The 25133-nt window shown below is 39.4% G+C and overlaps 1 long non-coding RNA gene across 1 annotated transcript in view; it reads left to right on the top strand.

Moving 5' to 3' along the window:
* The window catches only part of LOC120876896, a 1092147-nt gene that overhangs the window by 823243 nt on the left and 243771 nt on the right, over window positions 1-25133 (top strand). Inside the window, exon 4 of the long non-coding RNA XR_005724236.1 lies at window positions 8514-8650. This is a non-coding gene — a long non-coding RNA (uncharacterized LOC120876896). The remainder of the gene's footprint in view (window positions 1-8513; window positions 8651-25133) is intronic.

Genomic DNA, 25133 nt, shown 5'->3' with positions numbered 1-25133 from the left:
AGTGAACTGAGACAGGAAACCTCAGAATAATTGGATGAATAATGAGGCAGTAAGGTGGAAAAGAGACGCTGAGACTCCCTGGTAGTCTTATTGTTGTTCAGTTGAATCCCACTCTTTGTGACCCCATGGACTGAAGCACACCACGCTTCCTTGTCCTTCACCATCTCCCAGAGCATGTTCAGACTCATATCCATTGAGTTGGTGATGCCATCCAATCATCTCATCCTCTGTCATCCCCTTCTCCTCCTGTCTTCAATCTTTTCCTGCATTGAGATGTTTACTAATGAGTCAGCTCTTCACATCAGGAGGCCAAAGTATTGGAGCTTCAGCTTCAGCATCAGTCCTTTCAATGAATATTCAGGGTTGATTTCCTTTAGGGTTGATGGGTTTGGTCTCCTTGCAGTCCAAGGGATTCTCAAGAGTCTTCCCCAACACCACAGTTCAAAAGCATCAATTCATTGGTGCTCTGCCTTCTTTGTGGTTCAACCCTCACATCCAAACTCTCATGTCTATACACGACTCCTGGATAACCATAGCTTTGACTAAACAAACCTTTGTTGGCAAAGTAATGTCTCTGCTTTTTAATATGCTGTCTAGGTTGATCATAGCCTTTCTTCCAAGGAGCACGCATCTTTTAATTTCATAGCTGCAGTCACCATCTGCAGTGATTTTAAGCCCAAGAAAACAAAGTCTGTCACTGTTTCCAATGCTTCCCCATCTATTTGGCATGAACTGATTGGACCAGATGCCATGATCTTCATTTTTTGTGTGTTGAGCTTTAACCAAGACTTTTCACTCTCCTTTTTCACCTTCATCAAGAGCTCTTTAGTTCCTATTTGCTTTCTGCCTTAAGGATGGTATCATCTGCATACCTAAGATTATTGATATTTCTCCCAGAAATCTTGATTCCAGCTTGTGCTTCATCCAGTCCAGCATTTCTCATGGTGTACTCTCAGTTCAGTTCAGTTCAGTTGCTCAGTCATGTCCGACTCTGCATATAAGTTAAATAAACAGGGTGACAATATACAGCCTTGCCTTTTCCAATTTGGAACCAGTCTGTTGTTCCATGTCTGGTTCTGTTGCTTCTTGACTTGCATACAGGTATCTCAGGAGGCAGGTAAGGTGGTCTGTATTCCCATCTCTTAAAGAATTTCCCACAGTTTGCTGTAGAAAGGCTTTAACATACTTAATGAAGCAGAAGTAGATGTTTTTCTGGAATTCTCTTGCTTTTTCTATGATCCAACCAATGTTGGCAGTTCATTCTCTGGTTCCTCTACCTTTTCTAAATCCAGCCTGAGCTTCTGGGAGTTCTTATTTCAGGTACTGTTGAAGCCTAGCTTGGAGAATTTTGTGTATTTCTTTGTTACTATGTGAAATGAGTGCTATTGTACAGTACTTTGAACATTCTGTAGCATTGCTCTTCTTTGGGATTGGAATGAGAAAAGGTTTTCCATTCTATAGCCAATGCTGAGTTTTCCACATTTTCTGGCATACTGAGTGCAGCACTTTCACTGCATCATCTTTTAGGATTTGAAATAGCTCAGTTGGAATTCCATCACCTCCACTAACTTTGTTTATAGTGATGCTTCCTAAGGTCCACGTTACTTCACCTTTCAGGATATCTGGCTCTATTTAGTTATCACACCATCATGATTATCTGGGTCATGAAAATCTTTTTTGTATAGTTGTTCTTTGTATTCTAGCCACCTCTTCTTAACATCTTCTGCTTCTCTTAAGTCCCTATCATTTCTGTCCTTTATTGTGCCCATCTTTGCGTCAAATGTTCCCCTGTTATCTCTAATTTTTTGAAGAGATCTTTAGTCTTTCCCATTCTGTTGTTTTCCTCTATTTCTTTGCATTGTTCATCAAGTGTTAAATTTCACCTTTCCTTTCTCCCTGATTTTAATGGATATGTGGCTCATTCTCCTAGTTATTAGTGTCAGATACTGTAGAAGCGATGGGTGGATATTGAGCCAGACCCAGCCCCTTGCTGTGTGAGAGATTTGAGAGAAGCCCTCTGTTTCCCTGAGCATGGCTTTTCCAGCTGTAAAATAAGGCCACTGTGCTGTGATCTTGGTATTTCTTTCTATTATAACATGCTGTGATTTTTTTTTAACATCATTTTCTCTGAGCCTCATTTTTCTTATCTGTAAAAATGGGAAGAATGTGTACATCACAAGATGACTTTGAGGATTAAAAGTTAGCAATTTAGTATGTTTCCCTGTACAAATCTACCTGATCCCTCAATTCAGTTATTAAGAGTTCATAGAGTGAGTTCAGTTAGTTAATGGTATAACACTGTTTGAGTTTATTCAAGTTCAGTATTTCATTTATCAAGTAGTGAGTTTTGGATAGTGAGGTTTTATCAAATGTTTCTGGTTCCTGGATATCTATGGAAGCACCTTGCACATAAGCTACCTCAATACTGATTTATTCTGGTCTCTTTGACCATGAAGATAGAAACAGCCTTGTTCAGCTTTGCACATCCAGTATGCAGCTGTGTGCCCAACAATCAGGAATGCCCAGGGAAAATTTGTGGCTCTCAGGTAAGTCATGGAATCTTGCTGGGGCTCATCTTGGCTGTAAAATGTGCTTAACAATATCTATCCCCCATAGAGTTGTTGTAAAAAAAAATGATAAAAGATCATTTAATACAAGGTAAATTCATTACTATCATATAGACATGAAATTTTCAAGTGTAAAAGATTTTATATAACTCATTAATCAGTGAGAGAACCAAGAGAGTTACAACCAGTTAAGAGAAAAATCCAAATAAAGATACATTTATAGGTTAAGAATATTGAAATTAATGTGCTAAGGAGGCAAAACTGTCTTCTTGCACAGTGAAGAGGGAAGTCAGTTGAACATCTCCTAGACATGATAATATTGACTATAGAGAAGAATTATTTTGTATTGCTAACAGCTATTTATATTTTGCAGAGTTGTGAATTCTGTAGAATTCTTTCACAGAATCACATGAGCAGAAAAATGTGCTGTAGACAATGTATATAGATTTCCACTGAAGCATCAAAATTTCCACATGTAAATAAATTAGATAATCATGTAAATTATTTAATTTGTGCCTAGCACATAGCGAATTTTCAATAAACAGTTACTTTTAAAATATGCAACAGGGAAATAGTCTCTTTTGTAAATACTCAATAAATTGAATAAGAACTGCAACTGTAACAAAAATTTAATCTATTAATATTTCTCAGGTTTGGTATTTGTCCCCTCATATAATTCATGGCCCTCTTCCTCTTTTTTAATACTAGTTCTACTCTGTTTCTTTAACATATGCTAAGAAGAATCTGCAAATTGCTGAATAAATGTAGATGTTTCTTTCTAGCATTAAATACAGTATTATCCTAATGGGAATTCTTACAGTAATCTGGAATGGCAGTAGAAAATCCAAGTTTGAGACAAACTTAGCAATGGCTGTTTATTCATATGTTTGTGGAAGGAAGACTCTCCTGCTGTCACTTCTGTCCAAGCCACAGTTCAAAGTGTTGAACAAGGGAGTCAGTTTTAAGGGGTAAAAGGGGAAAATACTGAGACTGTATCTAACTGGCAAGCATTCTATTAAGATAGGATTTTTGGAAATATGGGAGATGTTCTAATTGGTATATTTGACATTTCGTGGTGAACCGAAGAGGAAAGACAAGTTTGGGGTTCAAAAGAGTAAGGATTGCTCAATATTGAGAGCAGAGAATTTTCTATGACCATTTCCTAGAACAGGAAGATGTCCATAGGGTTCTTTGTTGCTGTCATAATACTCCTTTTAGATTGGGAAGATAGGATCACTATGGCTGATGGTATCTTACTATAAACCAGTTAATATAAGAGAGAGTTTAAGAAGTTATATGGTTTTGATGTGCATGAAATGATTATGCTGAATTTAGTTACAAGAGCCCCATGAATCCAAAATAGACATTTGAACTTTCAGGCCAGAACAATTGTGGTGGAAGAAATAAAAATCATATGGTTAAGAAAAAGGACCATAATTATGATATGATATACAATGACATGGAATTTAGTATCAATTTTTCCTTGGAAGTCACCATAGCCCAATATCCAAGCCATTATTTTTCTTTGTCTTAAGATGCGTATGTTCTGATCACTCAGTTGTGTCCTACTTTTTGCAATCCCATAGAACATAGTCCATGGAATTCTCCAGGCCAGGATACTGGAGTGAGTAGCCTTTCCCTTCTCCAGGGGTTCTTGCCAACCCAGGAACCAAACCCAGGTCTCCCACATTCCAAGCAGATTCTTTACCAATTGAGGTATCAGGAAAGCAGTGTCTTAAGATAAATTCAGTGTAAAATATGTTTCAATATTATTAAAACAAAACAATATTCTATGTTCCTCTCCCAGACCTGAGTAAGAAAAGAGTAACGGATTCAGCTTTTGTGTGTGCACGTGTGCTCAGTCACTAAGTTGTGTCCTACTCATTCAGCTTCAGTTCAGTTCACTTGCTCAGTCGTGTCCGACTCTTTGCGACCCCATGAATCGCAGCATGCCAGGCCTCCCTGTACATCACCAACTCCTGGAGTTCACTCAAACTCATGCCCGTCGAGTTGGTGAGGCCATCCTGCCATCTCATCTTCTGGCGTCCTCTTCTCCTCCTGCCCCCAATCCCTCCCAGCATCAGAGTCTTTTCCAATGAGTCAACTCTTCACATGAGGTGGCCAAGGTATTGGAGTTTCACCTTCAGCTTCAGTACCTCCAATGAACAACAAGGACTGATCTCCTTTAGGATGGACTGGTTGGATCTCCTTGCTGGCCAAGGAACTCAAGAGTCTTCTCTAACACCACAGTTCAAAAGCATCAATTCTTTGGCACTCAGCTTTCTTCACAGTCCAACTCTCACATCCATACATGACTACTGGAAAAACCATAGCCTAGACTAGATGGACCTTTGTTGGCAAAGTAATGTCTCTGCTTTTGAATATGCTAATTTGGTCATAACTTTTCTTCCAAGGAGTAAGTGTCTTTTAATTACATGGCTGAAATCATCATCTGCAGTGATTTTGGAGCCCCCCAAAATAAAGTCTGACACTGTTTTCATTGTTTCCCCATCTATTTCCCATGAAGTGATGGGACCAGATGCCATGATCTTTGTTTTCTGAATGTTGAGCTTTAAGCCAACATTTTCACTCTCCACTTTCACTTTCATCAAGAGGCTTTTTAGTTCCTCTTCACTTTCTGCCATAAGGGTGGTGTCATCTGCATATCTGAGGTTATTGATATTTCTCCCAGCAATCTTGATTCTAGCTTGTGCTTCTTCCAGCCCAGTGTTTCTCATGATGTACTCTGCATATAAGTTAAATAAGCAGGGTGACAATATTCTGCCTTGATGTACTCCTTTTCCTATTTGAAACCAGTCTGTTGTTCCATGTCCAGTTCTAACTGTTGCTTCCTGACCTGCATATAGGTTTCTCAAGAGGCAGGTCAGGTGGTCTGGTATTCCCATCTCTTTCAGAATTTTCCACAGTTTCTTGTGATCCACACAGGTAAAAGCTTTGGCATAGTTAATAAAGCAGAAATAGATGTTTTTCTGGAACTCTTTTGCTTTTTCCATGATCCAGCAGATGTTGGCAATTTGATATCTGGTTCCTCTGCTTTTTCTAAAACCAGCTTGAACATCTGGAAGTTCACGGTGCACGTACTGCTGAAGCCTAGCTTGGAGAATTTTGAGCATTACTTTAATAGCGTGTAAGATGAGTGCAATTTTGTGGTAGTTTGAGCATTCTTTGGCATTGGAATGAAAACTGACCTTTTCCATTCCTGTGGCCACTGCTGAGTTTTCCAAATTTGCTGGCATATTGAGTGAAGCACTTTCACAGCATCATCTTTTAGGATTTGAAATAGCTCAACTGGAATTCCATCACCTCCACAAGCTTTGTTTGTAGTGATGCTTTCTAAGGCCCACTTGACTTCACATTCCAGGATGTCTGGCTCTAGCTGAGTGATCACACCATCGTGATTATCTGGGTCATGAAGCTCTTTTTTTGTACAGTTCTTCTATGTATTCTTGCCACCTCTTCTTAATACTTTCTGCTTCTGTTAGGTTCATACCATTTCTGTCCTTTATGGAGCCCATCTTTGCATGAAATGTTCCCTTGGTATCTCTAAGTTTCTTGAAGAGATCTCTAGTCTTTCCCATTCTGTTGTTTTCCTCTATTTCTTTGCATTGATCGCTGAGGAAGGCTTCCTTATCTCTTCTGGCTATTCTTTGGAACTCTGCATTCAGATGCTTATATCTTTCCTTTTCTCCTTTGCTTTTCACATCTCTTCTTTTCACCGCTATTTGCAAGGCCTCCCCAGACAGCCATTATGCTTTTTTGCATTTCTTTTCCATGGGGATGGTCTTGATCTCTGTCTCCTGTGCAATGTCATGAACCTCCGTCCATAGTTCATCAGGCACTCTGTTTATCAGATCTAGTCCCTTAAATCTATTTCTCACTTCCACTGTATAATCATAAGGGATTTGATTTAGGTCATACCTGAATGGTCTAGTGGTTTTCCTCACGTTCTTCAATTTAAGTCTGAATTTGGCAATTAAGAGTTTATGATATGAACCACAGTCAGCTCCCAGTCTTGTTTTTGTTGACTGTATGGAGCTTCTCCATCTTTGGCTGCAAAGAATATAATCAATCTGATTTTGGTGTTGACCATCTGGTGATGTCCACATGTAGAGTCTTCTCTTGTGTTGTTGGAAAAGAGTGTTTGCTATGACCAGTGCATTCTCTTGACAAAACTCTATTAGCCTTTGCCTTGCTTCATTCCGTACTCAAAGGCCAAATTTGCCTTTTACTACAGGTGTTTCTTGACTTCCTACTTTTGCATTCCAGTCCCCTATAATGAAAAGGACATCTTTTTTGGGTGTTAGTTCTAAAAGGTCTTGTAGGTCTTCAAAGAACTGTTCAACTTCAGCTTCTTCAGCATTACTGGTTGGGGCATAGGCTTGGATTACCGTGATATTGAATGGTTTGCCTTGGAAATGAACAGAGATCATTCTGTCGTTTTTGAGAATGCATCCAAGTACTGCATTTCAGACTGTTCTGTTGACCATGATGGCTACTCCATTTCTTGTAAGGGATTCCTGCCCGCAGTAGTAGATACAATGGGCATCTGAGTTAAATTTACCCATTCCAGTCCATTTTAGCTCACTGATTCCTAGAATGTGGATGTACACTCTTGCCATCTCCTATTTGATCACTTCCAATTTGCCTTGATTCATGGACCTGACATTCCAGGTTCCTATGCAATATTGCTCTTTACAGCATCGGACCTTGCTTCTATCACCAGTCACATGCACAACTGGGTATTGTTTTTGCTTTGGCTTGATCCCTTCATTCTTTCTGGAGTTATTTCTCCACTGATCTCCAGTAGCATATTGGGCACCTACCGATCCGGGGAGTTCCCTTTTCAGTATCTTATCATTTTGCCTTTCCATACTGTTCTTCAGCTTAGCTGGTCTTAAAAACTGACTTCCCTGACTTGTAAGTTGTTCACTTGTGAAGAACGAGGCTAATAAAAGCTTGCCAAACAGGGTTATGGGTAGTAAATGCTTAGAGAGGTGGTTGTACCAATGGAATAAGATATGTGGTTTTGTCACTAAGTTGTGTTCATCTCTTGCGACCCCACAGACTTCAGCCCACCAGGCTTCTCTATCCATGAGATTCTCCAGGCAAGAATACTGGAGTGGGTTGCCATTTCCTTCTCCAGGAATAAGATTATATGTGTGTATATATATGCGTCAGTTACTCAGTTGTATCCGATTCTTTGAGACTGTAGCCTGCCAAGCTTCTCTGTCCATGGAATTCTCCAGGCAAGAGTACTGGAGTGGGTTGCCATCTCTTTCTCCACGTACGTACACATATATGTGTATGTATGTGTGTGTGTGTGTGTGTATATATATATATATATATATATATATGCAACTAGCAAAGCCCTAGGCCCATAGTAGCTTCTCAAAAGTTAAATTCCCTTTCACTTTCTCAAGACATGCAGGAACAAGACAATTTTAGTGAAATCTATTATATCAAGTGTATAGTCAATAAACTTTTATTAACCCTTTGCCACTCACCTGGTCTTTTGCTAGGTGCTAACTGTAGGTACAAAGCCATATTAATATGCAATATTGTTTTTAAAAGAGAAATGTTTCCTTCCTATCCTTTTCTATTAAACAAATAATAAAAATGTTCAAGTATAGCTTCCCCACTGACTCAGTGGTAAAGATTCTACATGAAATGCAGGAGATACAGGAAAATAGGTTCTATCCCTAGGTCAGGAAAATCCCCTGGAGAAGGAAATGGCAACCCACTTCAGTATTCTTGCCTGAAAAATCCCATGGAGAGAGGAGCCTGGTGGGCTGCAGCCCATGGGGTCCAAAAAAGAGTAGGACTTGACTGAGTACACAGGCATGGATGCTATAATCTAATTGATCAACCTGCATTTACTGAGCATTATATATTCCTAAGTATATCCTTTTATTCTTTTTTATGTAGGAGTGACTGGAAAAGCAGAGATACCCTATGTAGATTAGCAATATGGAAACATCCTGAAACTACTTTGAAGTCTCCATAAATTGACTAGATTCAACATTCCCAGATACGGAAACTGGTCCATGGGCAATTTGCTACAGGTAAGTGAGAGGTGTAATTTAATCTTTTAGAAACTTCCAAAGATTCGTTGACTGTGGGATTGTTAATTACATTTCAGATGATTGTAATGTTCCTTCGTACAGCTGACAGCTTCTCTTGCCTCCCAAACGTACACATGTGGATGCCAACATATGGCTAAATGTCTGGCCATTTCATCTTGTTCATTTGGGCTTCAGTCAATTACAAAAGGAGGAAGCAGGGGAGAAAAGTACCCACCTCATAAAACTTTTACTAGTAGTGATTTATGCAGAGGGGTGAGAGTCCAGCTGTTCCTGGAACAGATGTTTCTTTGTACTGCCCCAGGAGTTGAAAGAGCAGCAGATTGGTCTGCCCAGGATTCAGAATGGAACAATCAGACAAATGGTGATGTCTCCCTCCTTCTTTGAAACCAGGACAGTAGTTAGGTCATTAATATGGAACAAAGTGTCTGGGAAAGGTAACTGGTTTTTTATTCTCCCTTTGAAAACCTGGTGAGGTTGGAACACCTGATGTGGTAACAGCAAGAAAATATTTTCTCGTGGGCTCTTGGGAAAGCTGAATTTGCCTGAAAGACCCAGTGGGGAAGAGTGAAAGTCCAGGTCACTCATACAAGTGCCAGTTCATGGGCTGAGGGCATGGGCTGTGGCATGATCTGTAGCTACATGTTGTATCATCAATTGTCAAGGCCACATGAGCCTAGAAATTGGAGATATCCAGCTCTGTGATATTGAAATAATCTGCTTATTCATCTGTGGGGCTCAACTGTATTAAGGAGAAAAAAAAAATAGTAAGCTGAAATTTTAGTGGAATTGAGGTCCATCTATGGCAAGGGAGACATTTGTACTTGCCATTTTAATTGGCAAATGTTTACTCGAATCATTCTTGCTGTTTTAAGAGTAAAGTAGAAATCTTCTTAGCATCTGGCACCAGGGCATGTGGAATTGTCTTACATTTTCTGTTAATGTTTAGTCCTCTCTGAGTTGCACGTATAACAGCTACCTGTCCTGGATTCGTAACTAAAGATCTTCCTTGAAGACATCTATCTGTTTTTGCATCTTGTCCATCACATTGTATAGATTAAGCTAAATGGAAGACATGTTATCTGTCTTCTGGGAAACCACTGTGTTTGGAAAGCCACATAAGAGCACAGATATGGAGGTGTTTTTTAGCGTGGTAAATGTCCTCTAAAGATGAAAGGCAATGGTAAGATCAAGATAAGGTAGCAGCACATCAAGAGGAACATAAGCCAGCAAAAAGAGGAAAGACCTGAAAGCCTAGTGGTTTTTTTTTTTTTGTTGTTGTTGTTCATTTATTGGGTATTTTAAGAGCATATGATGGCCCCCTTTTAAGAATCCACCTCAATGTGGGAGACCTGGGTTTGATCCCTGGGTTGGGAAGATCCCCTGGAGAAGGGACCAGCTACCTACTCCAATATTCTGGCCCAGGGAATTCCATGGACTGTATAGTCCATGGGTCACAAAGAGTCAGACATGACTGAGTAAATTTCACTTTCACTTAGTCCTTCTGTCTATACAGAAGGGAGGATGTTGTTTCCTTTTACTTTGGCTCTTTTGAAAGACTCATAATAGTGATTGTAGTGAAAAGATAATTATTTTGTTTACATGCATGGGCTGGAATTGAAACAAAAAATTGAAAACAGGAAAAAAAAAGATAGTTCTAGCATTTTCTTATATATCTGTTCCATTTTCATCAGCAATAGAAAACTTATCCTCTTTGCAACTCTACTTCTCCTTGAATATATATTTCATCCATTCTTCTTTCTCTCCTTCTACCTGACTCTTTCTTTCTCTCTCTCAGCTTCTGATTGCTTTTCTTACCCTTCCTTTATTTGATTCTTTCATACTTTTGCCTTGAAGCTAGCTTTTCATGGCCTCTCTGGCATCTTCCTATTTATTCACCTTCTAATCTTACCGCTAATGGCCTGCATCTGGGTTACACCTAGGAAACAGAAACTACACTGGGTATTATAATAGGTGAAATGTAATTTAGGAATTATTAACCAGATAATGGAGAATTAAAGAGGTGAACAAAGACACTAATAAGTCATAGAGGTTGCAGGAAGTGGCTACTTTGGCTGCAGAGCAGCAGACATGAATTTGGGATGATGAGAATTCAGAAGATTGGAGGAAGGGCTTTACAGAACTGAAATTCAGGGATCTTGAGTAGGCTTGCTGCCTGAAAGATTGAGGAACTGTAGAAGCTGGGGTGAGGAAGACTCCATCTTGCTGGAATTAATGTCTCTAAGAAGAATGAAGCCAGCTTGCAGGTTTAGTGCTCTAAGAGGTTGGACTGGGGACCACAGATACCTGGGACTCAGCATTTTGTGAGGAACCCTGTTGAGCGAATGTTAACAGCCTGAAGAATTAGAAGCGAATCCACAGGCAAAGATGGAGCCAGATCTCTAAGGAAGGAGTACCAGGCAGCCGGTGCTGTTATATCACCTGGAAGAGGGGCACCAATGAGGTTGTTTTTAGGAGTATGGGAAAAGTGAGACACACTGGAATCAACTGTTGTGTAGGGTGTAGGTCACGAGCAGTTTTCCCTCCAGCTCTCCAGTCTCCCTCTAACTGTGTCTATTGACAGAAACAGGAAATCAGGTAGCAAAAGAAAATTGTGCTTTACAGAGACCCAGGCTCAGCATTTCAAAGCAAGATGGAGTATGGATTTGAACTGATAGCAACTTAACAGTGAGCACACAGCCTGTCCCTGTTTGCATGTAAAGGTATGCGTATGTATGTGTTTAATTTCAAATGCAAGAATCTGATTGGCTTGATTCATCTCATCACTTTGATCACAAATTTTGACTTAGTTAACAGATTCACCTGACTAGTCCTGTGCCATTTTGGCTTCAACAAGTGACATAAGATGATGGATTATAAAAGAATAAATTGCTAAGCATTCCTCTTAGGGCCTTAATCTGTTTTTCTGAAAAAACAACTAAGGGCTTTCATGTGATTGAAAGTGCATAGATATAATATGTAAATGTGATAATATTAATGATAGACTTTTAAATTAAGCTTTTTTGTGTGTGTGAAATGATTCTACATTAACATGTAGTGTTAGGAAATAACATGGAGAGACCTCAGTGTCCTCTTCCTGCATTCTCCCTAATGATAATATCTTATAAAACTATAGGACAGTGTGACTTACATTCTACAGTTAAGAGATTTTCTGTCACCACAAGGGTCTCTCCTGTTGCCCTTTTATAGCCACACCCACTTCATTTCCTTAAGCACAGGGCATTTTTATACTTTTGTCTTTACAAAAATGTTATGTAGATGGAATCATGTAGTATGTAACATTTGGGGATAGGCTTTTTTCACCTAACATAATTCTCAGAAGATTCATCCAAGTTCTTGACTGCATCAGCAGTTCACTGATTTTTCCAATGGTATTAATTTATGGTAAAGATACATAACTGTTTATTTTACCATTTACCTTCTGAAGGATGTCTTGATTATTTCCAGTTTGAGGCTATTGCAAAATGGCTAGAAGCATTCATGTACAGCTTTTTGTGTGAACATAAGATTTCATTTAATTGTCCCAAAGAGCAGTTGCTAGATTATATGGTGGTTGTGTATATATATATAGTAGGTTTATCCCCAGTTTTATTTAGAGATAATTGACATATAACATTGCATGAGTTTAAGGTATACAGCGTGATGAGTTGAGCAAGATACACACTGTGAAATGTTCACCACAGTAAGGTTAGTTAACACATGCTTCATCTCAAATTGGTTATTGTTTTGTGGTGAAAACATTTAAGGACTCTTAAATTAAAAAACAACAACAACAAAATTTGCTGTATAATACAGTGTATTTTTGGGGAGGGGAGGATATAGTAAGTTTAATCTGGATGAAACATAAATAGGATAAATAGAAACAAGCAAATGAAAATCAGTCCTTAATTATAGAGTAATAATAAAAAGTATTTGGCACAGTGTAATGCAAAGAGCACTGCTGTTATTATCGTTGTTCAGTTTCTAAGTCATGTCTGACTCTTTGGGACCCAATGGACTGCAGCACCCCAGGGTTCCCTGTCCTTCACCATCTCCTGGAGTTTGCTCAAACTCATGTCCATTGAGTCAGTGATGCCATCTAACCATCTCATCCTCCATTGCTCCCTTCTCCTGCCCTCAATCCTTTCCAGCATCAAGGTCTTGCAAATGAGCTTTCTCTTCACATCATGTGGTCAAAGTTTTGGAGCTTCAGCTTCAGTATGAGTCCTTCAGTGAATATTCAGGATTTATTTCCTTTAAGATTGACTGGTTTGATCTCCTTACAGTCCAAGGGACTCTCAAGAGTTTTCTCCAATGCCACCATTCAAAAGCATCGATTCTTTGGCTCTCAGCCTTTTTTATGGTCCAACGCTCACATCTATATGACTACTGGAAAAGCCATAGCTTTGATTATACTGTGTGTGCATGCTAAGTCACTTCAGTTGTGTCTAACTCTTTGTGACCCTATGGACTGTAGCCTGCCAGGCTCATCTGTTCATGGGATTTTCCAGACAATAATGGTGTGGGTTGTCATGCTCTTCTCCAGGGGATCTTCCTGACCCAGGGATGGAACCCACATCTCTTGTGTCTTCTTCATTGGCAGGTGGGTTCTTTACCACTAGCACCACCTGGGAAGCTGTATTTTAGACAGAGTTATGATCAAGCCTAACCTCTAGTCACTGCCATGTTGCCAACTAGAGAGAATATAGAGCCTTCATATTCACTGGGGTTTCTATTTTAGAACAAAATATAAACTTTTCTATGAAGGAAAAAATGTTTTAATTCCCCAAGAATGATGCAAACCTCACATCTGAGATATCTAGAGTTTACATTCCCAAATATCCAAGCAGTATAGTAATCATGCTTTACTTTAGGTCCCTAGAACTTACTGATCACATAAGAGAAAATGCTCCCACCTCCTACCCTGGTAACAATTAATATACTCTTTGTTTCTATGATGGAGTAGGAAATGGCAACCCACTCCAGTATTCTTGCCTGGAGAATTCCAGAGACAGGCTATAGTCCATGGAGTCACAAAGAGTCAGACATGACTGAGTGACTAACACGTTGCTTCTATGAAACAAATAGAAAGAAATAGTATAATTTTTATCTGTTTCGATTTTTTTGAGGTTGATCTGTTTTTAGATTAATCTGTTTTTAGATTTCAATATAACTGAGATTATACAGTATTTGTCTTTTCCTGTCTGACTTATTTCACTTAGCATAATGCCCTCAAGGTTCACCTATGTTATTATAAATGGCAAAATTTCCCTGGATATTCATTAGGAGAACTGATGCTGAAGCTGAAACTGATGCTCAAGAAGTCTGGCCACCTGATGAGAAGATCTGACTGACTGAAAAAAACCCTGATGCTGGGAAAGATTAAGATGGTTAGATAGCATCACTGACTCAATGGACATGAATTTCAGCAAACCCTGGGAGATAGTGAAGGACAGAGGAGCCTGGTGTGCTGCAGTCCATGGGGTCACGGAGAATTGGACATGACTGAACAACAACATATATCAAATATATATGTGATATGATATATATATCATATATATGAGATCTATATCTGTGTACGCAATACTTTCTTTATCAATTTATTCATTGATTGACACTTGGTTACTGTGAACAGTCTACAATGAACATGAGAATATAGATATCTGTCCAAGATCCTTATTTCATTTCCTTTGTATTTACACCTAGAAGTGTGGTTCCTGGATCATACAGAGTACTGCTTTTCATTTTTTTGAGACACTTTCATACGATTTTCTATAGTGGCTGCATCAGTTTGCATCCTCACCAACAGTTTACCAAGATTCCCTTTTCTCTATGTCTTCACCAGCATTTGCCTTGTTGAAAATAGTCTACCAGGTACAAGTTAATATCCACTTGCTGCGGCCAGCACTGCAAGGTTTTTCCCCTACCCGGGAGACACGGGAAACGGAGCTCGATCGCTGAGAAAAGAAAGAGACTGAGACAGAAAGATGGGGTTGAGAGGATCAGACCAAAATGGCTGATAGTCTCCTTTATTTCAGTAACAATATTTATAGTGCAGCCTACGTGACATATGACATTTCTCAAGCAGTATTTACAACAATCAATAATCAATCAACAAGATCACCAGACTCCCTTTATTGTATACAGGCATACAATACTTGTTTCTGAAGAATGGCAATTGCTTAGACTCCCCTGGAGCTATAAGGTCATGATGACATTCTCAGGAGGGGCGGGACAGGGCGCTTAAGGAACAAGTCCTTAGGGCTCGGCAAACACGCCAAGCAGCTCCCAGGACTTAACCCATTACGGGCAGTCCCCCGCATCCACTGTGGTTTTAATTTTCAGAGAAAATATTTTGAATTTCAGTAAAGCTGAAACTCCAGAACTTTGGCCACCTCATGCGAAGAGTTGACTCATTGGAAAAGACTCTGATGCTGGGAGGGATTGGGGGCAGGAGAAGAAGGGGACGACAGAGGATGAGATGGCTGAATGGCATCACTGACTCAATGGACCGAGTCTGAGTGAACTCTGGGAGTTGGTGATGGACAGGGAGGCCTGGTGTGCTATGATTCATGGAGTCGCACAGAGTTAGACACCACTGAGCAACTGAACTGAACTGAACTGAGAGTCCAATTTATCAGATTTTCCCTTTGTGGATCATAGTTCAGTGTCCAGTATAAGAACTCTTTTCCTATCTGTAAACCCCAAAGGTTTTCTATCTTTTTTTCCTTTTATAGTCTTATTTATTATATTTAAGTTCATAACCCATAACCAATCTTGTGTTAACTTTTGTGTAAGATATGAACTCAAGTCACATTAAGGACATGTTTATGGATATCCACGTGCTCTTCTTGGCACTAACATCTATTGATTGAATTTTACATCCATAATGAAGAATTTGGGTATTATATTCTGAGACCTTCAGTTTTAGCTGCCTTCTTCTGATATTGCTTCAGCAAGGGAAGTGGGGGTAAGTTGGCATCAAGTCAGAGTAGAAATTCATATTCATTGCCCTTATTTGGCCTCTGTTGACACATGGGTAGAAGGAGCTCTTCATTATTCTGAGTGTGGGCAGGTGTTCCAGCTCTTACCAGATATCCATTGATACATCCCTGGCTGGGAGGTATAGGAGGGAGTGTAACCGCTACCCACTTGGCCACCACTGACCCTAAGGGCAGAAGAGTAGCTTCATGACTTCTGGGAGGTGGTCCAAGTCCTGACTTTCCATTAAGCCAACTGTGATACATTTCGAGCATGTCGGGGAAGGTCCCTGTTACTCCTGAGTGAACACGGAAGTCCTGGCTCCCCATATCACTTGCACAGAGAAAGCAAGAGATGGAAGGTGGCCTTGGTGCTACCTGGCAGAAAAGAATGTTCTAGTTTCCTCCTTGGCCTTGTCTGATTGCACCTTGGTGGGGAGTTTAAGGGACCTTGTCATAACTTGGTGAAGGTGAAAGGTGAAAGCTTTCTTGGTATTGGTTAAGAATAAAGCAATATTTTTTGGAGATGTTCAGCTGGATAAAGGGAATTGTCTTGGAGTTTTCCATGTTGCTAAACTGCCTTTTCTGTGTCTTTGGGGGCAAGACAACAGAGTTTTGATTTGGTTTGTTTCTCAGTCTGTCGTTGTGTTTAGTTGCTTAGTTGTGTTCAACTCTTTAAGACTCCATGGACTGTAGTTCACCAGGCTCCTCTGTCCGTGGGATTTCCCAAGCAAGAATAGTGGAGCTGGTTGCCATTTCCTTCTCCAGGGGATCTTTCTGACCCAGGGATTGAATCCATGTCTCCCGCAAGTCTCCCGCATTGCACATAGATGCTTTATGGCTGAGCCACCGGGGAAGTCCCTTTTTAGCCTGTACATGTCAGTATTTCTGGGTTCGTGGTCTCTTCTTCTTCAGGTCTGGTGTGTATGAGACAAAAGGAAATTCCAGGAACTCACTATCATGTAATTACTTAGATGTATGCTTCCTAGATTGTTTCCTACTCTCTACCTTTCAGCTCCTTCTTATATATTTATTTTTAATATATACTATCCAGGGGTTTTAATTGTACTCAGTGGGGTGAATAGGAAAATGATAGTCTAATCTATCCTCCTGAAAATAGAGCCCCTTGGAAATGTTTTTGAAGACATTCTGATGGGTCTACTTTTATTGTTAAATTTTAAAAATAATAATTCAAGTAGAACTGTAAAGGTGGAAAGACAAAGAAAACAAAGCAAGCAAGTAAAGAAACTTAAGCTTTTACTAAGTCCAGTCTCCTGTATTTGAGTAGAAATACATGCAAACCCATCTCAAGGAGAGGATTACTTCCACAGTAGAAATTTACACATAATTATTGAATGAAGGAGTAACTATCAAATGAGTTAATCTGCTGAATTGTCTCCTACATGTGAAACAATATTCTAGGCAGCAAGGAAGGTATATCACATATATATTTATAATATAGACCTAACTACCAAGTTATATACAAGCCAGTAACACTGCTAAAATGAAAAGACGACCATAGCTATAATACATAAGGGTTGAACGTTGTCTTTCATCTCCTGGAGCAGGCAGGGTCTTGTTCATCTGTCTGCTGCTAGTGCCTAATGGAGCACATTAGTCATCATGCATGGCTTCCTCTAGGAGTTTAGCAGAGGAGGAGAGAGCACTTGGAGCTGCTGGGAAAGAATCTGTCTTGTATTTTCCAAAAGCTATGCAGAAAAGATGTTCCCTTTCTCCCAGGAGATCCGCCATCCCTGTGTTGGAAAGATCCTCTGCAGGAGGGCATGGCAACCCACTCCAGTATTCTTGCCTGGGAAATCCCATGGACAAAGGAGCCTGGCGGACTACAGTCCATGGAGTTGCAAAAGAGTCAGACGGAGGACACAAAGTATTACTAAGCAAAGTATACATTCCTTTACCAACTCAGAGAATTCTTTGTGTGAATCCTATCCCTGCCAATGAGCAAGGTATTTATTGTTCTGACCTTGGCAGAAGCAGAGCAGAGCAAAGTATCATTTTTCATACATATATTTTAAAATGTTTAAGATCAAGTGCTCCCTCTATGTCATAGTTCCTTCTCTAACCCCAAATACCAACCAAAATAGCTTCATGTTTAACAAGGTATATGTATACTGGTGGCCTGGGAGTTAAGTGTCAATCTACTCATCTGAACATGCACAAAGGAGAAAAAAACAAATAATGAATAAATAAAAATAGCAGCATAGATGAGTTAACTTCACGGTCCTTTAGACAGGCATGAATTCCATCCTTAAACATAACCCAAAGAGGAGCTCTGAATGTCATCAATTTATTGTAAAATCCAACAGTCTGGACATCAAATAAACAATGGCTCTTCAGTTACCTAAGGACAGAATTCCACAAATATACAAGATCCTTGGCAGAAAGTCAGTGTCACAGTTAACGAACTCTCTAGCATTTCAGTCCTGGATCAGGGGATGCAAGAGGCTTAGGGCAACCAACAAGAACCCTGATGTTAGGAATCTTGAGGCAACAAAAGCATGTTTAATGCAAGCCAAGGGGCCTCCTGTGAGAGCAAAAAGTTCTGCTCATCACAGGCAGATGAAAAGACGGCTTCCTGACTTACATAATAGACACTCAGAGGATATGAACTTTGACTTGTGTATTTGATAAAGCAGCAGTAGGCTTTCTCAATAGTGATTATTTACAGGATCAAGTTTTAAAAAAAACTTCCTGTTTTTCATTTGGTTGGCTTTTTCAGAAGAGTCTAGCTCTTTGGATGAAGAGCTCTCCATGAATGCCTAGTTCTATAAAATAAAAAGAAAGAGCAAAGTGTGAAGTGCAGTGAGTTCTATTTTATATGATTTTCAGTGAAGAATAGGGATGGCAGGTTGAACTGGAAAGGTGTTGTTTTCCCGTGATACACCTGTTTTCATGGAAATCCATTTTAATAGATTCCTGAGACAGAAAACTACGCTTGGAACTCACACCCTTAAAACTTCCAAGAATTTACAAACTTATGGCAGATTCTATCTCTCATTTAAAGTTTATAGTTGTCACAAATTGAAATGATCAGGGTGATGTATAATACTCAATGTAGAAAATAACCTGAATTAGCAGAAAATTGTACTATTTTATGAGTTTTAAGCTTCACAAAGTTTATTACATTTTAAAAATTTCTTATGTATTGTTATTATTTCTTTTAAAATATGAACTTAAATACCTTTAAAAATATATTAGCATTAGCATAAGCAAAACATGTTTTGTTGTTAGAAATTTAGCAATAAAATAATATGATAATCACTTCATTAAGGAAAAGAGATTAAAAACATCAAAAAGATGGATGAAAATGGCAGTTTCTTCTTATTGCCATCATCCTAAATGGCATTTCTGCAGTTTTTCTGACTGTATAATATAGATTTAGCCATTTTTTCTGAGCCACTTTCACATGAGATAGTTGAGGGTTGAGAGGTAGAGGTAAGAAACAGAGAACGCAGTCAGAGAGACTGCATCTTCTTGCCATCTTCCAGTTTATTAAACATAACTCAGAAGTTTCCAGGTGTATTAGAAGCGCATTTTGAAAGAAAAATCAGCCCAGGTCTGCTAAGTCTCCTATCCTGGCTATCCAAGTAAGTAGAACGATCATATTATTGGCAGTACCTCAATTTTCTCAACTTTTTCTAAAGTGACAAATGTGCTAAATATCATGGGTATTCCTTATGCTTGATTTCTCACATTTTACATCTTTAAGGTCTGTATTCCTGGTGCAAATACAATGAAATATCACTGCAGTAAAGCAAAATGTTTCACTGTGCACATTTACTGTTCAAGAAACCAAACCATAAACCAGAAATTTCAAGGCAGTAAAACAATTTGGGATGAGCATTCTATTCAACTGAATGGTATGCTTCTATTTCAGAAAGCAACTCCTAAATTGAGTGTCTTGCACAGAGATGGCACAGTAGTAACCAACTGTAGAATGATTTTTCTCATATATATATACACTTGGAAATTACAAAGTAGAACCAAGGTGTGCTGGAAAACCAGCTCTATGAGGGAAAGAAAAGAAAAGAAGGAATAAAAAGGCAAAAAACTCTGGTTTGTAGTGTTTTCCTCTTTTGGTGGTATAAATACTTGCCCTTTGGCCCATTTTAATACCAATTTTAATTACCAATTACCATTTTAATGTGTGTCACAGCACAGAGGTGGGAAAAGGTGGGCACCATGTCCTCTTACAGGCTGGTGCAGGCTGGTTCCAGTCCCCTACTGGTTAAGTCCCCTAGATTCGCATTCATGAGGCTTGGCAAAAGAAAATCATGCCACCGACTTCCTGTAGGTTAATTAGCTGACTTGATTTTGACGTGGACTTTTCACGGCAATACAAGAGACCCCAGTTTGATTCCTGGGTTAGGAAGATCCACTGGAGAACGGATAGGCTACCCATTCCAGTATCTTGGGCTTCCCTTGTGGCTTATCTGGTAAAGAATCCACCTGCAATGTGGGAGATCTGGCTTTGATCCTTGTGTTGGGAAGATCCCCTGGAGAAGGGAAAGGCTACCCACTCCAGTATTCTAGCCTAGAGAATTCGCAGAGTCGGACACAACTGAGCAACTTACACTCTAACTTTTACTTTTCATAAGTGATGATGACAAAGTGTTACTTTTTCCCAGGTAGGCTACTTGTAGGAAGAAAAGTTGTAAGAATACCTCCCCAGGAGTTCCCATGCTTTTGAAAGCAGATAAAAACCAAGGAAGATCTTGAGGATTTTCCTGAAGTTGAAAAAGAAATCTCTTTAACTAGGGCCACCTACTTTGGGGCCTGGGCACTGTTAAGCATGCCTTGAAGAATTCTTATTCTTAGCCACTCTAAGCTCAAAAACTGAATAGGAAAGCTTTAGGCAAAGCACTCTTTAGTAGCATGGTATATTAACTCTTAGAATTTATAAAATCCTTCCAGTCCCCCATGTTGCTGAACTATTTTTGAAGTCAAGAAATTTAGTGCACAGAAATGAGGGAAAAAACTAAAGAAATCTTGAGGATAGTTTATGATTAAAACAATTATTCATTTTAGAACTCTTATGGGTCAAACTCTGAGCTAGAAAGTCTCACTTATTTTAGATTGGTATTTAATTTGTGTGTTTACTCTTTAGGGTAAAAGTGGAAATTCTTTCATTTAATGAAGATGGAAAAGGGCATCTCTAGAGTTATTAAAAAATATTTTACTAACTACAACAATCTGTTAAATATCTACTATGCCCTAGACAATTCTCATTTACCATTGTAGTTAATAATCAACAATATTTCTATTTTATAGATGGAATAAATGTGACTGCGGCTGAGTGTTATGCATGGTCATGAACTAATAAAGAGGAAAAACTGGATCACAAGTCAGTGTTTCTTTGGATTTGTTGCTTTACATGTGTTAATTCAGTCAGTCCACAAATGTTTATTGAGCACCCACTAAGATTCAGCCATTCTTGGCTTCAGGGCTATAGCAGAGAACTATACCAATACAAATTTCAGCTCTCACCAATCCACATTTTAGTTGGCAGAGAAATCAACAAACAGAACAGTATTAAATCAATGCTATGTTGGATGGTAACAAGTTATATAGAAAAATACAAAGTAGGGAAGGAACAAATAATATAGATATGGGAGTGCATTGAAATTTTAAACCAATAATCAGAGAAGGTATCACTAAGAAGGTGAGAAAAATTAGATTGTGATAGACCTTAGATGTGTAAATATCTGAGTTCCAAGATGAAACACATGTAGAGGCCTTCAAGTGAGCAGATTTAGCACATTGGAGGAGCATCAAGGCTTATAGGCAGCTCACCAGGAGTAAGCTTGGGAGAAAGGGATGGGAGTTGAGGTCCTAGGCATGGAAGGTATGGAGGAAGATGCTGAATTCCTTTGACTTCTGTGATGAGTATAGACTGAAGGGAGGAGCAGGTGAGAGGAAAGAGAACAATGAACAGGCTGCTGCAATAATCCATGTGAAGAATAGTAATCTCTTGTGCCATGACAGTAGAGATGCAACTGATGAGAATTGGTTGGATTCTGAATCTATTTTGAGTAGACATAATTTATGGAATAATTAAAAGTAGACTGTGAGTGGAAGTGAGATTTTCTGAATAAAGAGAAGTTTCCCTTTACAGTGATGGTGAGGATTATAGAAGGAGAGATTTAGGGGAGATAAAGAGGTTTGGGAAGATAACTAACTTGTTTTTTCAATGTGGTGAGATGTAGGAGATGCAAGAATACAGAAAATTATTTAAAGTATAAGTCTCAGTAAAGCTAATCTATATAAAAGCGCTATCAGTGTTAGGTAGGTTTATGTCTTCACTCTAGTCTCAACTAGGTGATATAATTATGTTAGACTAAGATTTAAAGACTGGTTATAATAGAATTGGTGGACTGTAGACAAGAAAAGGAAGAGTTTTTAAACCTGGCTTTAAAAAAAAAATCAGAAGAGTCTGTTTTGTACTTGTTAGGCCAGGTTTAATAGGAGAGAAGTAAGAGTCAAAAGAGATAAAGAAATGGGTATGGGTTTGGTTCTGCTGAAGTAATTTTTAACTGTTCATACATATATATCTACTTTTCTCAGATTCTTCTTCCTTATGAATTATTACAAAATGTTGAGGATAGTTCCAGTCTTATAAAGTAAGTTTGTTGGTTTTCCTTGTTGATTATTTATTTTATATGTGGTGGTTTAGGCTCTTAGTCATGTCTGACTCTTGCAACCACATGGACTGCAGCCCACCAGACTCCTCTGCCCACAGAATTTCCCAGGCAAGAATATTGGAGTGGGTTGCCATTTCCTATTCCAGGGGATCTTCCCAACCCAGGGATAGAACTCATATCTCCTGCACTGGCAGACAGATTCTTCACCAGTAACACCTGGGAAGGACATTTCATGTATAGTAGTGTGTATATGTTAATCTAAATCTCCCACTTTATCTTTAATCCCCTCTTTCCCCTTTGGTAACCATGTTTGTTTTCTATGTCTGTGGGTGTATTTCTATTTTGTATATGAGTTCATTTGTATTATTTTTTATTTTTTTTAATTAATTAATTAATTAATTTTTAATTTTACTTTACAATTCTGTATTGGTCTTGCCATACATTGACATGAATCCACCACGGGTGTACATGAGTTCCCAAACATGGACCCCCCCTCCCACCCCCCTCCCCACAACATCTCTCTGGGTCATCCCCGTGTACCAGCCCCAAGCATGCCGTATCCTGCATCGGACGTAGACTGGCGATTTGATTCTTACATGATATTATACATGTTTCAATGCCATTCTCCCAAATCATCTCACCCTCTCCCTCTCCCTCTGAGTCCAAAAGTCCGCTATACACGTCTGTGTCTTTTTTGCTGTCCTGCATACAGGGTCATCATTGCCATCTTTCTAAATTCCATATATATGTGTTAGTATACTGTATTGGTGTATTTTTTTTAGATTCCACATATATGATATCATGTTGTCTTTGTCTGACTTACTTCACTTAATATGATAATCTCTAGGTCCATTCATGTTACTACAAATGTCATTATTTTGTCCTTTTTAGTGACTAGTATTCAGTTCAGTTCAGTTCAGTTCAATTGCTCAGTCCTGGCTCTTTGTGACCCCATGGAGTACAGCACACCAGGCTTCCCTGCCCATCACCAACTCCCAGAGTTTACTCAAACTCATGTCCATTGAGTCAGTGATGCCATCCACTGACCAATATTCCATTATATAAACATACCCTATCTTTTTATCTACTCATCTGTCATGGATATTTAGGTTGCTTCCATGTCTTGGCTGTTGTAAATAGTGTTGTAGTGAACATTAGGGCACATGTATGTTTTTGAATGATGAGTTTCTCTGGATATATGCCCAGGAGTGGAATTGCAGAATCATATGGTAGCTCTATTTTAGTTTTATAAGGAAACTCCACATAGTTTTCCCTAGTGGATGTACCAATAGCTGAATCATTTTGCTGCATACCTGAAACATCACAACTACACTTCAATTAAAAAACATTTTTTAAAATGTCTATAGAGTTGTTAAGAACAAAACCTGAGGAATCTGGGTGACTGAAAGAGTAACTGACCCTGGATCTGAGCCGTGCTGCTCTGGGAGTCCAGAGGCTGGTATCAGATGCAGAGTTTGGGAGGCAGTGACTCTCTTTCCTGAGACACAAGGGCAGTGTTGTCAACTGAAGGTGTTAAAGAGCCATCAGAACAAGATTGTTGTGCCTCAAATTCACATACTCAGGGGGTCCACTACCATGTGGAGGCTGTAACACAGAATCTAGACCAACAAGACAGAATGAGTTGATATTTCCTGAGCAATGTGAGATGTCCTAGACATTTCCAGGAATAAGTGAACATTTTCAGAAAGAAAGTGAGCCTTGGACTCTGAAAGTGAAAGTAAGTTAGTCATGTCCGACTCTTTGTGACCCCAGGGACTATAGTCCATGGAATTCTCCAGGCCAGGATTCTGGAGTGGATAGCTGTTCCCTTCTCCAGGGGATCTTCCCAACCCAGGGATCGAACCTAGGTCTCCCCCATTGCAGGTGAATTCTTTACCAGCTGAGCCACCTGGACTCTGAACAAGTTAGAAAGTATCTCATCTAGCCATTAATGAGGCTTATTTTCCCTCTCTGGTTGAAGATGCCAAAGATTATTCTCGTGATGTGTTGTATAGGATAGCCATTTCTCCAAGCAGTCCTGGTGTGCTGAATGGTGGCCTGCCCATCTGGAGGCAATAGGGACCTTAGTGGGCACTTTGAAAGCTAAATCTGGAATTTAGGAAGATGGCAATGATGACCCTGTATGCAGGACAGCAAAAGAGACACAGATGTGTATAGCGGACTTTTGGACTCAGAGGGAGAGGGAGAGGGTGTGATGATTTGGGAGAATAGCATTGAAACATGTATAATAACATGTAAGAATCGAAATACCAGTCTATGTCTGATGCAGGATATGACACGCTTGGGGCTGACGCGCGGGGATGACCCAGAGAGATGTTGTGGGGAGGGGGGTGGGAGGGGGGTTCATGTTTGGGAACGCATGTACACCTGTGGTGGATTCATGTCAATCTATGCCAAAACCAATACAGAATTGTAAAGTAAAAATTAAAAATAAATAAATAAATTAAAAAAAAAAAAAAAAAAAGAAAGCTAAATCTGATGGGATGATGTGCAGGCTCAATCATTCAGTATTGTCTCATTCTTTGTGACCCCAAGAACCGTAACCCACCAGGCTCCTCTGTCTATGGAATTTTTAGGCAAGAATACTGGAGTCGGTTGTCATTTCCTTCTCTAGGGATTCTTCCCGACCCAAGGATCGAACCCATGTCTCTTGCATTGTCTGGTGGAGTCTTTACCACTGAACCACCTGGGAAGAAGCCCTAAATCCAGTATCCCTTCTCTGTCCTAAGCCTGCTCCTTGTATACCATGTGGTAGCTTTCTCATGCTTTAGGGCTTTAGTTGGTTGCCATTTATTTCCTGAG

Source organism: Oryx dammah, unplaced genomic scaffold (genome assembly GCF_014754425.2).
Source record: "Oryx dammah isolate SB20612 unplaced genomic scaffold, SCBI_Odam_1.1 HiC_scaffold_17, whole genome shotgun sequence".
NCBI lineage: Eukaryota > Metazoa > Chordata > Mammalia > Artiodactyla > Bovidae > Oryx > Oryx dammah.
Note: the sequence above shows the minus strand (reverse complement) of the source record. Positions and strands in the feature narration are given on the sequence as shown.